General features: G+C 41.4%; 1 protein-coding gene across 7 annotated transcripts in view; it reads left to right on the top strand.

Moving 5' to 3' along the window:
• Nucleotides 1-528: 528 nt before the first annotated feature.
• The window catches only part of KATNAL1 (katanin catalytic subunit A1 like 1), a 57,894-nt gene continuing 46,297 nt past the window's right edge, over nucleotides 529-12,125 (top strand). For 2 of the 7 annotated variants that reach the window (XR_009739984.1, XM_061434850.1), the window contains exon 1: nucleotides 904-1,006. The gene's annotated coding sequence lies outside the window, so the exon portion shown is untranslated. Of the gene's footprint in view, nucleotides 621-857; nucleotides 1,007-1,094; nucleotides 1,272-3,761; nucleotides 4,065-12,125 lie in introns of those variants that run through there. The other 5 variants (XM_061434854.1, XM_061434851.1, XM_061434855.1 and 2 more) reach the window with 5 other exon arrangements.

Here is a 12,125-nt window from a genome sequence, read left to right on the forward strand (position 1 = left end):
TATTTTACTAAATGACTCGTTTTATCTCTCAGAAAATGGCAGAAAGGAGGTGTGAAAGGGTGCAGATTTGGTTTTTACTGGTGAAGAAGCCCCAGAGGTGGCTTTTAGGTTTCAAACACACCAGACGGCCGGGCCAGAGGAGGCTGCCTGGATGGGCGGCGGGGGAGGGGCTGGACCGGCGACCTTTCCAGAGCCGGCGCCGCTCCTTCCTCTGACGCCACCCGCATCTCTCTCAGGAGAGAGCGGACTCGCGTCCTGGCACGGGGGTTGGACACTGCAGCGCAGGACTCGTCGGCGGCCCCGAAGCTCAGCTCGTCATCCGTCCTCCTCAGTGTCGCTGTCTCCCTCCACTCCTCGGCGCACCCTCGCGCCACCCTGTCTCCGCAGCTCCTGCCGCTGCCCAGGCTCCTCCCCGAGCCGACTCCGAATCCTCGCGCTCCCCCCAGCCCCACCGCGCGGCCCACGGCTGTCATGGCAACCGGCCGTCGCCGGCGCCGCCGCCGCCTCTTCACGCACGTCGCGAACTAACGGACTCAGCGGCGGCGGCGGCGGCGGCCTCTGCCCCACCCCCACCCCACCTGGACCGCGGCAAAAACGGTCGGCCGACCTGCGACACCTAGGTAATGAATCCGAGGGGGAACGGGGGCCAGCGAGAGAGCCGGTGGTGGGGTGCTTGGGTGGACAGCCACACCCCAGCTCCCGCTGCCGGAGACGCTGGGGCCATGCGCGGCGGAGGAGACTGCGTGCTGCGCGAGAAAGGGTGAGAGAGAGAGCGCGAGCGGTGGGCGCGCAGGGCTTTATGGGGATTGTAGTTCAGCGGCTGCTCGGGCTTGCGGCCTTGGTGGCTCGGCCCGGACGGGTGAACTACAAAGCCCGGCGGCCCCGACAGCTGAGAAAGACCGATAAACTTTGAGCCGGCCAGGGGAAACAGGGAGACTCTGTCTGTGGTGAGGGGATTCTGGGGTGGTCGCTGAATGGGGTTCTGAGAGCTAAAGGGGAAGTGGAGGTGAGACTCGGGCGTTCCGCCCTGCCAATTTGTCCCGCCCCGGCTGCAGCGCTGTCTCCACCCCGGCCCGGCCACCGCCCCGCGTAGAGTCGGGGAGGAGTCGCCTTCGGGGCTGCGGGGCCTCGGGCCTTCGGCGCCTCTCACCCTCCCTAATTGCTGCCTCTTGGTGCAGAACCGTATGTATGGCACACTTTTGATGGGCGACCCGAAAAACTATATTTTAACCGATTTTTCTCCTTTTCCTGATTCGCTCCTTTATTGCTAGGTACTTGATCAGATTTATTCTGAAGTAGTTCAGAGGTGTTTGCATTAATTAAACCCAATGGTTAATAATTACTCAAAGGGCATTAATGTTTAAAGGTCAAGTGTGGAAGTAGATAAAAGGTACCATGCTGTTGTATAGTAGTATCTGATATTTTTTCCGTTTTGCATTTTATTTATTGAGGGTCAGGATTACAAAGTGAGCACTCCTTCACCTCAGCCTATTAGCCTGAACACTACCTACACATATTTTGATGCCATTTTAAAGATTGTTTGTACTTTAAATTACTAATTTTCGTTTAAGTACAGGGTTGTCTTTTTAAACCAAATTTTTAGCAGTGGGTAGTAGTAATTATTTTCTTCTATTATTACAATGTTTTTAAAAATTTATTAGGACCATTTTTCAGAATGAAAAGCACTCTGTTCTTTCCTTTTTTAATGCTCTGAAATACATTTTAGTCCCTAAAGTTTGCCCAGGCCCTGGAGGTAAGGAAGCTGATACAGATTTAGAAAACCTCCCTAGTCATCCCTTTAAAAATTTTTCAATAGATAACCATCCTAGAAATCTGGTATTTTACAGTGGTGTGTTGGAAAATTATTGGTGCAGTATGGGCTTATTTTGTGTGTGTATGTTTCTAAACAAGAAGACAAGGTCACTATAAAATTAATTTTCTCTCACTATAAGATTCATTTTCTCTTTGGTCACTGTAAACTTTATTTAAAGAAGCAGTTTTGTAGGAGGAGATAAAAAAGTAAGTTTAATAAGACCACTGGGGAAAAAAATCAAGGCCTTATACACAAGGAATTTGAAATATTTATTCATTTAGGATTTATTTATTCATTCATTCAGTATTTGTTAAGGACCTATTATGCACAAGGCAATATGCCAGGTGGTGGGAATTAAGAGCTGATAGAAGATAATCTGTGTCCTACATGGGCACACAGTCATGTCATCACAATAGTGTGGAGAGATGGGTGCAAGTTGCTGCGAGCCCAGAGTGGGAATACATTATAGGGATATTATATCACAATAACATGTATTGAATACTTACTCTATGGGAGACATATTTTGCATGCAGCCCCTTATTTTATCCTCACAACAATCCTATGAAGTAGCTCCTGTTATTTAGACATGAGGAAACAGCCTCAGAGACCTTGCCCATAGCTGAATAAGGTCATAGCTGAGTAAGGTGTGAGCCTGGAATTTCAACCAAAGTGGATCTAACTCATCTAAATGGTGATCTCAACTACTGATGGCATCCTTTGTACCCTTGGGGAGGATTGTGACTCTGTCTAAGGAGATTAAGAGAAATCTCCAGAATGATGTGACATTTGACTTGTGCTAGGAAAGTTTATTCAGCTTTTATTGGAGTGAGGCTGAGGAAAGCCGTTCTAGGCAGATGGCATAGCAAAAGCAAAGGAGAGATTTGAGTGTTTTGTGTTTGGGAAATCCTTGACTGTTCTGATGACTGAAACCCAGAATACTTGCAGTGTAGTGGAGAGACCAGATCTCAAAAGTACTTGGTACCATGATAAAGAATTTAGAATTTTTCTTCAACATGGGGTCACCATTGAAGAATTTCCAGTGGAGTAGTGGCCTTATTGGGCTTCCCAGGTGGCTCAGTCGTTAAGAACCCACCTGCAATGCAGGAGACTCGAGTTCAATCCCTGGGTCAGGAAGATCCCCTGGAGGAGGAAAATGGCAACCCACTCCTGTATTCTGGCCTGGGAAATCCCATGGACAGAGGAGCCTGGCAGGCTACAGTCCATGGGATTGCAAAAAGTCTAACATGACTTAGCTTCTGAGCACATATGCAGTGGCCTTAACAGGTTTGTATTTTAGAAAGATAAAAATAGTTTAAAGCAGAACTTTTTTCTTAAACCTCACATGTAAATATTATAACTGAGTTAGGTAGATTCCCTGGTAGCTCAGCTGGTAAAGAATCGGCCCACAATGCAGGAGACCCTGGTTTAACTCCTGGGTGGGGAAGATCCACTGGAAAAGGGATAAGCTACCCACTCCAGTATTCTTGGGCTTCACTGGTGTCTCAGCTGGTAAAGAATCCACCTACAGTGTGGGAGACCTGGGTTTGGAAGATCCCCTGGAGAAGGGAATGGCTACCCAGTCCAGTATTCTGGCCTGGAGAATTCTATGGACTGTATAGTCCATAGGGTTGCAAAGAGCTGGACACGACTGAGCAACTTTCACTCACATTAAAAATTAATTTGAAAATATTTGCTTTCCTACTTAAAAACCATTACTGTGGAGACAAAAGAATTAACTTAAAAATTAATATAAGGGGTTCTGAGAATAAGCTGGTTATTCAGTTCAGTTCAGTCGCTCAGTCTTGTCCAACTCTTTGTGACCCCATGGACTGCAGCACACCAGGCCTCCCTGTCCATCACCAACTCCCGGAGTTTACTCAAACTCATGTCCATTGAGTTGGTGATGCCATCCAACCATCTCATCCTCTGTCGTCCCCTTCTCCTCCAGCCTTCAATCTTTCCCAGCATCAGGATCTTTTCAGATGAGTCCACTGTTCTCATCAGGTGGCCAAAGTATTGGAGTTTCAGCTTCAACATCAGTCCTTCCAGTGAACACCCAGGATTGATCTCCTTTAGGATGGACTGATTGGATCTCCTTGCAGTTCAAGGGACTCTCAAGAGTCTTCTCCAACACCACAGTTCAAAAGCATCAATTCTTCGGCACTCAGCTTTCTTCACAGTCCAACTTTCACATCCATACATGACTACTGGAAAAACCATAGCCTCGGCTAGATGGACCTTTGTTGGCAAAGTAATGTCTCTGCTTTTTAATATGCTGTTTAGGTTGGTCATAACTTTTCCTTCCAAGGAGTAAGCGTCTTTTAATTTCATGGCTGCAGTCACCATCTGCAGTGATTTTGGAGCCTGAAAAAATAAAATCAGCCACAGTTTCCCCATCTATTTCCCATGAAGTGATGGGACCAGATGCCATGATCTTCATTTTCTGAATGTTGAGCTTTAAGCCAACTTTTTCACTCTCCTCTTTGACTTTCATCAAGAGGCTCTTTAGTTCTTCTTCACTTTCTGCCGTAAGGGTGGTGTCATCTGCATATCTGAGATTATGAATTTTCTCCCAGCAATCCTGATTTCAGCTTGTGCTTCATCCAGCCCAGCGTTTCTCATGATGTACTCTGCATGTAAGTTAAATAAGCAGGGTGACAATATACAGCCTCAACACATTCCTTTTCCTATTTGGAACCAGTCTTTTGTTCCATGTCCAGTTCTAACTGTTGCTTCCTGACCTGCATACAGATTTCTCAAGAGGCAGGTCAGATGGTCTGGTATTCCCATCTTTTTAAGAATTTTCTACAGTTGATTCTACAGTGATCCACACAGTCAAAGGCTTTGGGGTAGTCAATTAAGCAGAAATAGATGTTTTTGTGGAACTCTTTTGCTTTTTCCATGATCCAGTGGATGTTGGCAATTTGATCTCTGGTTCCTCTGCCTTTTCTAAATCCAGTTTGAACATCTGGAAGTTCACGGTTCACGTATTACTGAAGCTTGGCTTGGAGAATTTTGAGCATTACTTTGCTAGCGTGTGAGATGAGTGCAATTGTGTGGTAGTGCAATTGAGTGCAATTGTGTGAGCATTCTATGGCATTGCCTTTCTTTATGATTGGAATGAAAACTGACCTTTTCTAGTCCCATGGCCACTGTTGAGTTTTCCAAATTTGCTGGCATATTGAGTGCAGCACTTTCATAGCATCATCTTTTAGGATTTGAAATAGCTCAACTGGAATTCCATCACCTCCACTAGCTTTGTTTATAGTGATGCTTCCTAAGGCCCACATGACTTCACACTTTAGTTTTCCCAAATGTGTGTCTTGCTGCTACTGCTACTGCTAAGTCGCTTCAGTCATGTCCGACTCTATTCGACCCCATAGATGGCAGCCCACCAGGCTCCGCCATCCCTGGGATTCTCCATGCAAGAACACTGGAGTTCTTGGTCTTGGTATAAGAGAGAAATCCAGTTATACTGGGAAGAAATCTTTGTGTGTGTGCAATACAACCCACATTGTATTGTGGGTTGATGGTAGATTTAAAGAAGAGAAGGGTGTGGTTGGAGATGCTTCGGGAGAGATAGGTTGGAACCAGGAATTTGTTACTTTTAGATCTGAGTCATGAAGGAGACAAGTCATAATTATGTAGAACCAAATGAGGCAGTATTTTGTCTTCTTGGTCTAAGCATGAACTTGAACTGATCTCTTTTTGTCCTGAGACTAGAGCTCTCCTTGAAGATATTACATGGACTGTTGTGTATAGGGCAACTCTACTGGGTCAGTTCAATTGTAAATATTGTAAGAAGATGCTGATTCATTTTTGAATGAATAAGAGAAGTATTCTCAAAATAAGAGAAGTATTGTCAAGTATGTGTCATTGTTAAAATATCTATGCCTCCTTCAGATGTAACCTGAGCATTTAAAAGTTCTAGAAACTCTTCTAATTTAAATTCAAGGAGATTTTTTAAAAAATCCTCTTATATTTCAAAGAGTTTAAATGGTTAAACCTTTTAAAACCTCTATTCAAAGAGGTTATGGTTAAAAGTAATTAAAGTTGTGGTACAGCTTCTAGGAATTACAATGAAAACTGGGTTAGTTGAATGTAGCGGCTTCAAACTTATGCATTAATGTTGAGTGTGGAGTGAAAATAATAGCTTACATTGATTCAGTGTTATGTGCCTGGAATGATGCTAATGTACTTCACATTTAATTTTTGCAATAACCTTGTGATGGTAAATATTAGTTTCCCTTTTTTTATAGGTGTAGAACTGAGGCCAAGAGAAGTTACATGATTTGCTTGAGATCACAACTAAAAATTTGTGGTGCCTGGATTCATACCCAGGTTTTTCTGCCTGAAATTTTAATATTGCCTTCACACTTGAATAGTTTAGCTTGGTATACAAGTCTAGATTGGCAGTCTCCCACTAGTAGCACATGAGAGAGATTATTCTGCTGCCTCCAGGCTTCCAATATTCCTTTTGAAAAGTTAGCTGTCAATATATTATTTTTCCTTTGTTGACAATATATCATTTCTCTCTATTGCTTTTAGGTTTTGCAGTTTTACTAAGTTGTCCTAGATGTGGACTTGTTTTTATTTATTTTGAAACAGAGTTACTGTCTTATATAGATTTTGAAGAAGTTTTCAGATCAGTCACTCAGTCGTGTCCGACTCTTTGCGACCCCATGAATCGCAGCACGCCAGGCCTCCCTGTCCATCACCAACTCCCGGAGTTCACCCAGACTCACGTCCATCGAGTCGGTGATGCCATTCAGCCATCTCATCCTCTGTTGTCCCCTTCTCCTCCTGCCCCCAATCCCTCCCAGCATCAGAGTCTTTTCCAATGAGTCAGCTCTTCACATGAGGTGGCCAAAGTACTGGAGTTTCAGCTTTAGCATCATTCCTTCCAAAGAAATCCCAGGGCTGATCTCCTTCAGAATGGACTGGTTGGATCTCCTTGCAGTCCAAGGAACTCTCAAGAATCTTCTCCAACACCACAGTTCAAAAGCATCAATTCTTCGGTGCTCAGCCTTCTTCACAGTCCAACTGTCACATCCATACATGACCACAGGAAAAACCATAGCCTTGACTAGACGAACCTTTGTTGGCAAAGTAATGTCTCTGCTTTTGAATATGCTATCTAGATTGGTCATAACTTTCCTTCCAAGGAGTAAGCGTCTTTTAATTTCATGGCTGCAGTCACCATCTGTAGTGATTTTGGAGCCCAGAAAAATAAGAAAAAAAAAAGAAGAAGCTTTCGCCATTATGTATTGAATATTGCTCTCCCCTTTTTTTCTCCTAGAATTCATAGTAGACGTATATTGGGCCAGGTCTTTGTACTCTCTGCATTTCTTATCTTTGCTTGCTTATTCTGTGTTTATGTGCTGCATTCTGGGCAAGTTCTGTAGCACTATATTCTGGTTTCTTGATCCTCCCTTCAGCTGTGCCTGATCTGCTGTTTCCTCAGTGCACCGAGTTTTTCATTTCAGTGAACATTTCATTTTAATGCTAGAAGTTCTTGATTCTTTTTCAGACCTGTCTATTCATTTTTAAATGGCTTGCTCCTGTGTTTCTAAGTATACTTATTTTGTAGTGACTATTAGATTATCAAATACTTTTGATAATAGCAGTAATTTTGCCATATGTTTTAGTATTTGCCTCACTCTTATAATGGGTTGTATTTTTTGTACCTTGAAATTTTAGATATAACCTCAGTGCAAATACTGTGAAGTCTTGGTCAAGGATGTATCCTGTACTTTTGGTTGTTTCTCTGAAGTGCATTATGGAGAACTGGTGAATGAATAAATGCATTTTAGTATATTCATATAATGAGGTGCTACTCAGCAGTAAGGAAAAGGCAATGGCAACCCACTCCAGTACTCTTGCCTGGGAAATCCCATGGACGGAGGAGCCTGGTAGGCTTCAGTCCATGGCGTCACTGGGAGTCAGACACGACTGAGCAGCTTCACTTTCACTTTTCACTTTCATGCATTGGGGAAGGAAATGTCAACCCATTCCAGTGTTCTTGCCTGGAGAATCCCAGGGACGGCGGAGCTTGGTGGGCTGCTGTCTATGGGGTCGCACAGAGTCGGACACGACAGAAGCAACTTAGCAGCAGCAGCAGCAGCAGTTTCTAGTTTGGAAGAATCACATATAGACCCATGTCAAAGCATATCATCAATCGTTTTTGGAAACTTGTGTCAAAGAGAAGATCCTGTAAGTTTGCAGAAAGGGAAAAAGGCATGATATATAAGCAATCAGGAATTTGAATGACTTTAGTTGCCTCAACTTAATCTTAAAACTTAGAAGGTTGATATTTGGCAAAACTAATACAATTATGTAAAGTTTAAAAATAAAAAAAAAGCTTAAAACCTAAAAAAAAAAAAAATTAGAAGGTAATAGAGCAATGCTTTTACATTTTTAAAGGAAATTATTTGCAAATGAAAATTCAGTAATCAGCCAGACTATCACTGAAGTATGAAGATAGTTTAATAAAGGTGTTTTAAGGCATGCATAGTCTCAAAATTTTATTTTACTCCCCATTTACAGAAAATGTATTCTATAAAGGAGACACTTGCTCTTTGGAAGGAAAGCTGTGATAAACCTAGACAGCCTATGAAAAAGCAGAGACATCACTTTGCTGACAAAGGTTCATATAGTCAGAGGTATGGTTTTTCCAGTAGTCATGTACAGATGTGAGAGTTGGACCATAAAGAAGCCTGAGTGCTGAAGAATTGATGCTTTTGAATTTGACAAAGGTTCATATAGTCAGAGGTATGGTTTTTCCAGTAGTCATGTACAGATGTGAGAGTTGGACCATAAAGAAGCCTGAGTGCTGAAGAATTGATGCTTTTGAATTGTGATGCTGGAGAAGACTCTTGAGAGTACCTTGGACAGTGAGGAGATCAAACCAGTCAATCCTCAAGGAAACTGACTGTGATTATTCATCGGAAGAACTAATGCTAAAACTCCAATACTCTGGCCACCTGATGCAAAGAGCCGACTTGTTGGAAGACTGTGATGCTGAGGAAGATTGAAGGCAAAAGAAGAAGGAGGGAGCAGAGGATGAGTTGGTTGGGTAGCATCACTGACTCAGTGGACATGAGTTTGAGCAAACTCCTCGAGATGGTGAAGGACAGGAGGCTGGTGTGCTGCAGTCTATGGGGTTGCAAAGAGTCAGATACAACTTAACAACTGAACAACAAGAGAGTGAACCAAGAAAGGAAGAAAGACATGTGATAGACAAAAAGATTCAATGTAGAAAAGACAAAGACTACCCCGGATAATTGAAATACCAAATTGAACAGCCTTGGCAGGTAGATAGAGTGTCCAGAGGAAAGGTTAGGCTTGCTTACAGCCTTGAAAGAAAGATAGTATCTTCATCTGGAACAAAGGGTAGGCATGCATGGTGTTCAGTATGATAGATTTGGGTTCCCTGAATTTAAGATTCTTTGATAATGCAATCTGCTGCATTTGCTGTTACCACATGCCCCATTACACGTTGCTTTGTAGAAACTGGGGTTTAGGGGACAAGTACAAAATATCCCCACAATCTTAGGTTGTAAATTTTGTAGTTTTAATTCTTATATTTGAGTCATTCATTTTGAGTTAAATTTTGTATATGTTGTGAGGTAAGACTTGAGATTCAGAATTTTTTTTTCTTCCTTATATGGATATCTAGCTGTTTCAACACCTTTTTTGGGGGAAAAAAAATATATATATATATATTTTTTTTCATTTTAATTGGCCATATATGTATCGATCTTTCTGGACTCTGATTTGTTCCGTTGGTCTGTGTCTATCTTTATGCCAATCCCATGCTGTCTTGATTCCTGTTAATTTTATAATAAATCTTGGAATCAGTATAAGTTGTCCTACTTTACTATAATTTTTGAAACTGTTTTGGCCGTTCTATGTCCTTTGTATTTCCATCTAAGTGTTAAATCAGCTTGTCAGTTTTTATAAGAAAGGCTGCTGGGATCTTGATTGGGATTTCATTGAGTCTGTGAATCACTTTCAAGTGAATTGACATTGGGGGTTTCAATTCATAAATGCATGTGCACATACACACATGTATGTATATCTATTAACTTAGGTCATCTTTAATTTCTCAGTGCCCAGATCTTACATATATTTTGTTCCGTTTATCCCTGGGGTATTTAGTATTTTTGAATGATTTTACTGTTTTGACTTTAGTTTTCAATTTTTTTATTGTTATTATGTAGAAATACGATTGATTTTTGAATATTAACCTTGTATCCTGCAACTTTACAAAATTCACTTATTAGTTCTAGTAATTATTATAGATTCCCTAGAATTTTCTCCATTAACAATTAACATTGTATGTGAATAAGAGAATTTTCCTTCCACTTTTCTAATATGTATCCCTTTTATTTTTTTCTTGGCTACTTGCACTGGTTAGAACCTATAGCTGTCATGTTGAATAGAAGCGTTGAGAGGAGATTCACTGGCCTTGCTTATTCTTTCTTGATTTTGGTAGAGAGTATTCAGTTTTTTCTGGAGAAGGCAATGGCAACCTACTCCAGTACTCTGGCCTGGAAAATCCCATGGGAGGAGCCTGGTAGGCTTTAGTCCATGGGGTCTTTAGAGTCGGACACGACTGAGCGACTTCCCTTTCACTTTTCACTTTCATGCATTGGAGAAGGAAATGGCAACCCACTCCAGTGTTCTTGCCTGGAGAATCCCAGAGACGGGGGAGCCTGGAGGGCTGCCGTTTTTGGGGTTGCACAGAGTCGGACGTGGTTGAAGCGACTTAGCAGCAGCAGCATTCAGTTCTTTCACAGTTAATCTGATGATATCTGCTCTTTACTAGATTGAGGAATTTCTATTCTTAGTTCGCTAAGAGTTCTTATCATGAATGGTATTGAGTTTTGTCCACTACTTTTTCTGCATCTGTTCAGATGATCATGTTTTATTTCTGAGTCTCTTAAGATTGATTGGTTTTTTTAAGTAGATACCACCTTGAATTTTTTAATATAAACTCCACTTGGTCATAATGCATTATCCTTTTTATATACTGGATTTGATTAGCTAAAATTTAAATATTTTTGTATCTATGTTCCTGAGGGATACTGGTAGGTAAGTTTCTTTTCTTAAAATGTCTGGTTTTGATATCAGGCTAACACTGGTCTTAAAATATGAGTTGGAAGTTTTTCCACCCATTTCTTTTTCTGAGAGAGTTTGTTTGGAAATTGTTTTATTTTTTTTCCCTTACATACTTGGAAGAATTCACTCATGAAGTCTTTTGGATTTGGAGTGTTGGTTTTGTTGTTTGTTTTTCTTTAATGGGAAGATTTTAAACTACAAATTGAAGTTCATTGATGGACACAGGACTATTCAGATTAATTATTTCTTCTTCAGAAATAGCTTTGGTATGTGGTGACTATCTCTACAGTTTGTAGTGATGGCCCCTCCTTCATTCCTGATTTTGGTAATTTGTGTTTTCTCTCTCCCTTTCTTGATTAGTATAACTAGAGGTTTAATCATTTTTAATGATTTCTTCAAAGAACCAACTTTTTACTACATTGAAAAATTTTTTCTTGTTTCTATTTTATTGATTTTTGCTTTCAACTGTGTTGTGTTCTTCCTTCTACTTCTTTTGGATTTAATGTGCCTTTATTTTCCTAGATTCTTTAAGACAGAAGCTGAAAGCAGGAGTTTGCAAACTACAATCTGGGGACCAAATCTAGTCTGCAACTTGTTTTTGAACAGCTGGTGGCTCAGATGGTAAAGAATCTGCCTGCAGAGCAGGAGATCTGGGTTTGATCCCTGGGTCAGGAAGATCCACTGGAGAAGGGAATGGCAACCCACTTCAGTATTCTTGCCTGGAGAATTCCATGGACAGAGAAGCCTGGTGGGCTATGGTCCATGGGGTCACAAAGAGTCGGACCATACTGAGAGACTTAACACAGACACACATGAGCTAAGAATATTTTTTTCATTTTTTTTTAACAGTTAAAGAAGTCAAACGAGGAATAATGTTTCGTGACATGTGAAAATAAATGAAATTCAGTTATCAATGTCTGTAAATAAAGTTTTATTGGAACACAACCACACTCATTTGTTTTCATATTGTCTGTGGATGCTTTTGTACAAAGTTGAGTAGTGCCAGTAGTGACTTGATGGTGTCTGAGTGCCTCTTGCTGTGCACTGCCGTCACAGTGTCTCATGTGCCCTCTGTGTCCCTGTACTCTGACTTTTTACTTTATTATCAGTGGATTCCCGTCACGTTAAAAACAGAAAAGAAGAGAAAAATGGATTTGATGTATTTATACTTTTAAAGCACAATGAAGTG

Source organism: Bos javanicus, chromosome 12, assembly GCF_032452875.1.
Source record: "Bos javanicus breed banteng chromosome 12, ARS-OSU_banteng_1.0, whole genome shotgun sequence".
In the NCBI taxonomy this organism is placed as follows: domain Eukaryota; kingdom Metazoa; phylum Chordata; class Mammalia; order Artiodactyla; family Bovidae; genus Bos; species Bos javanicus.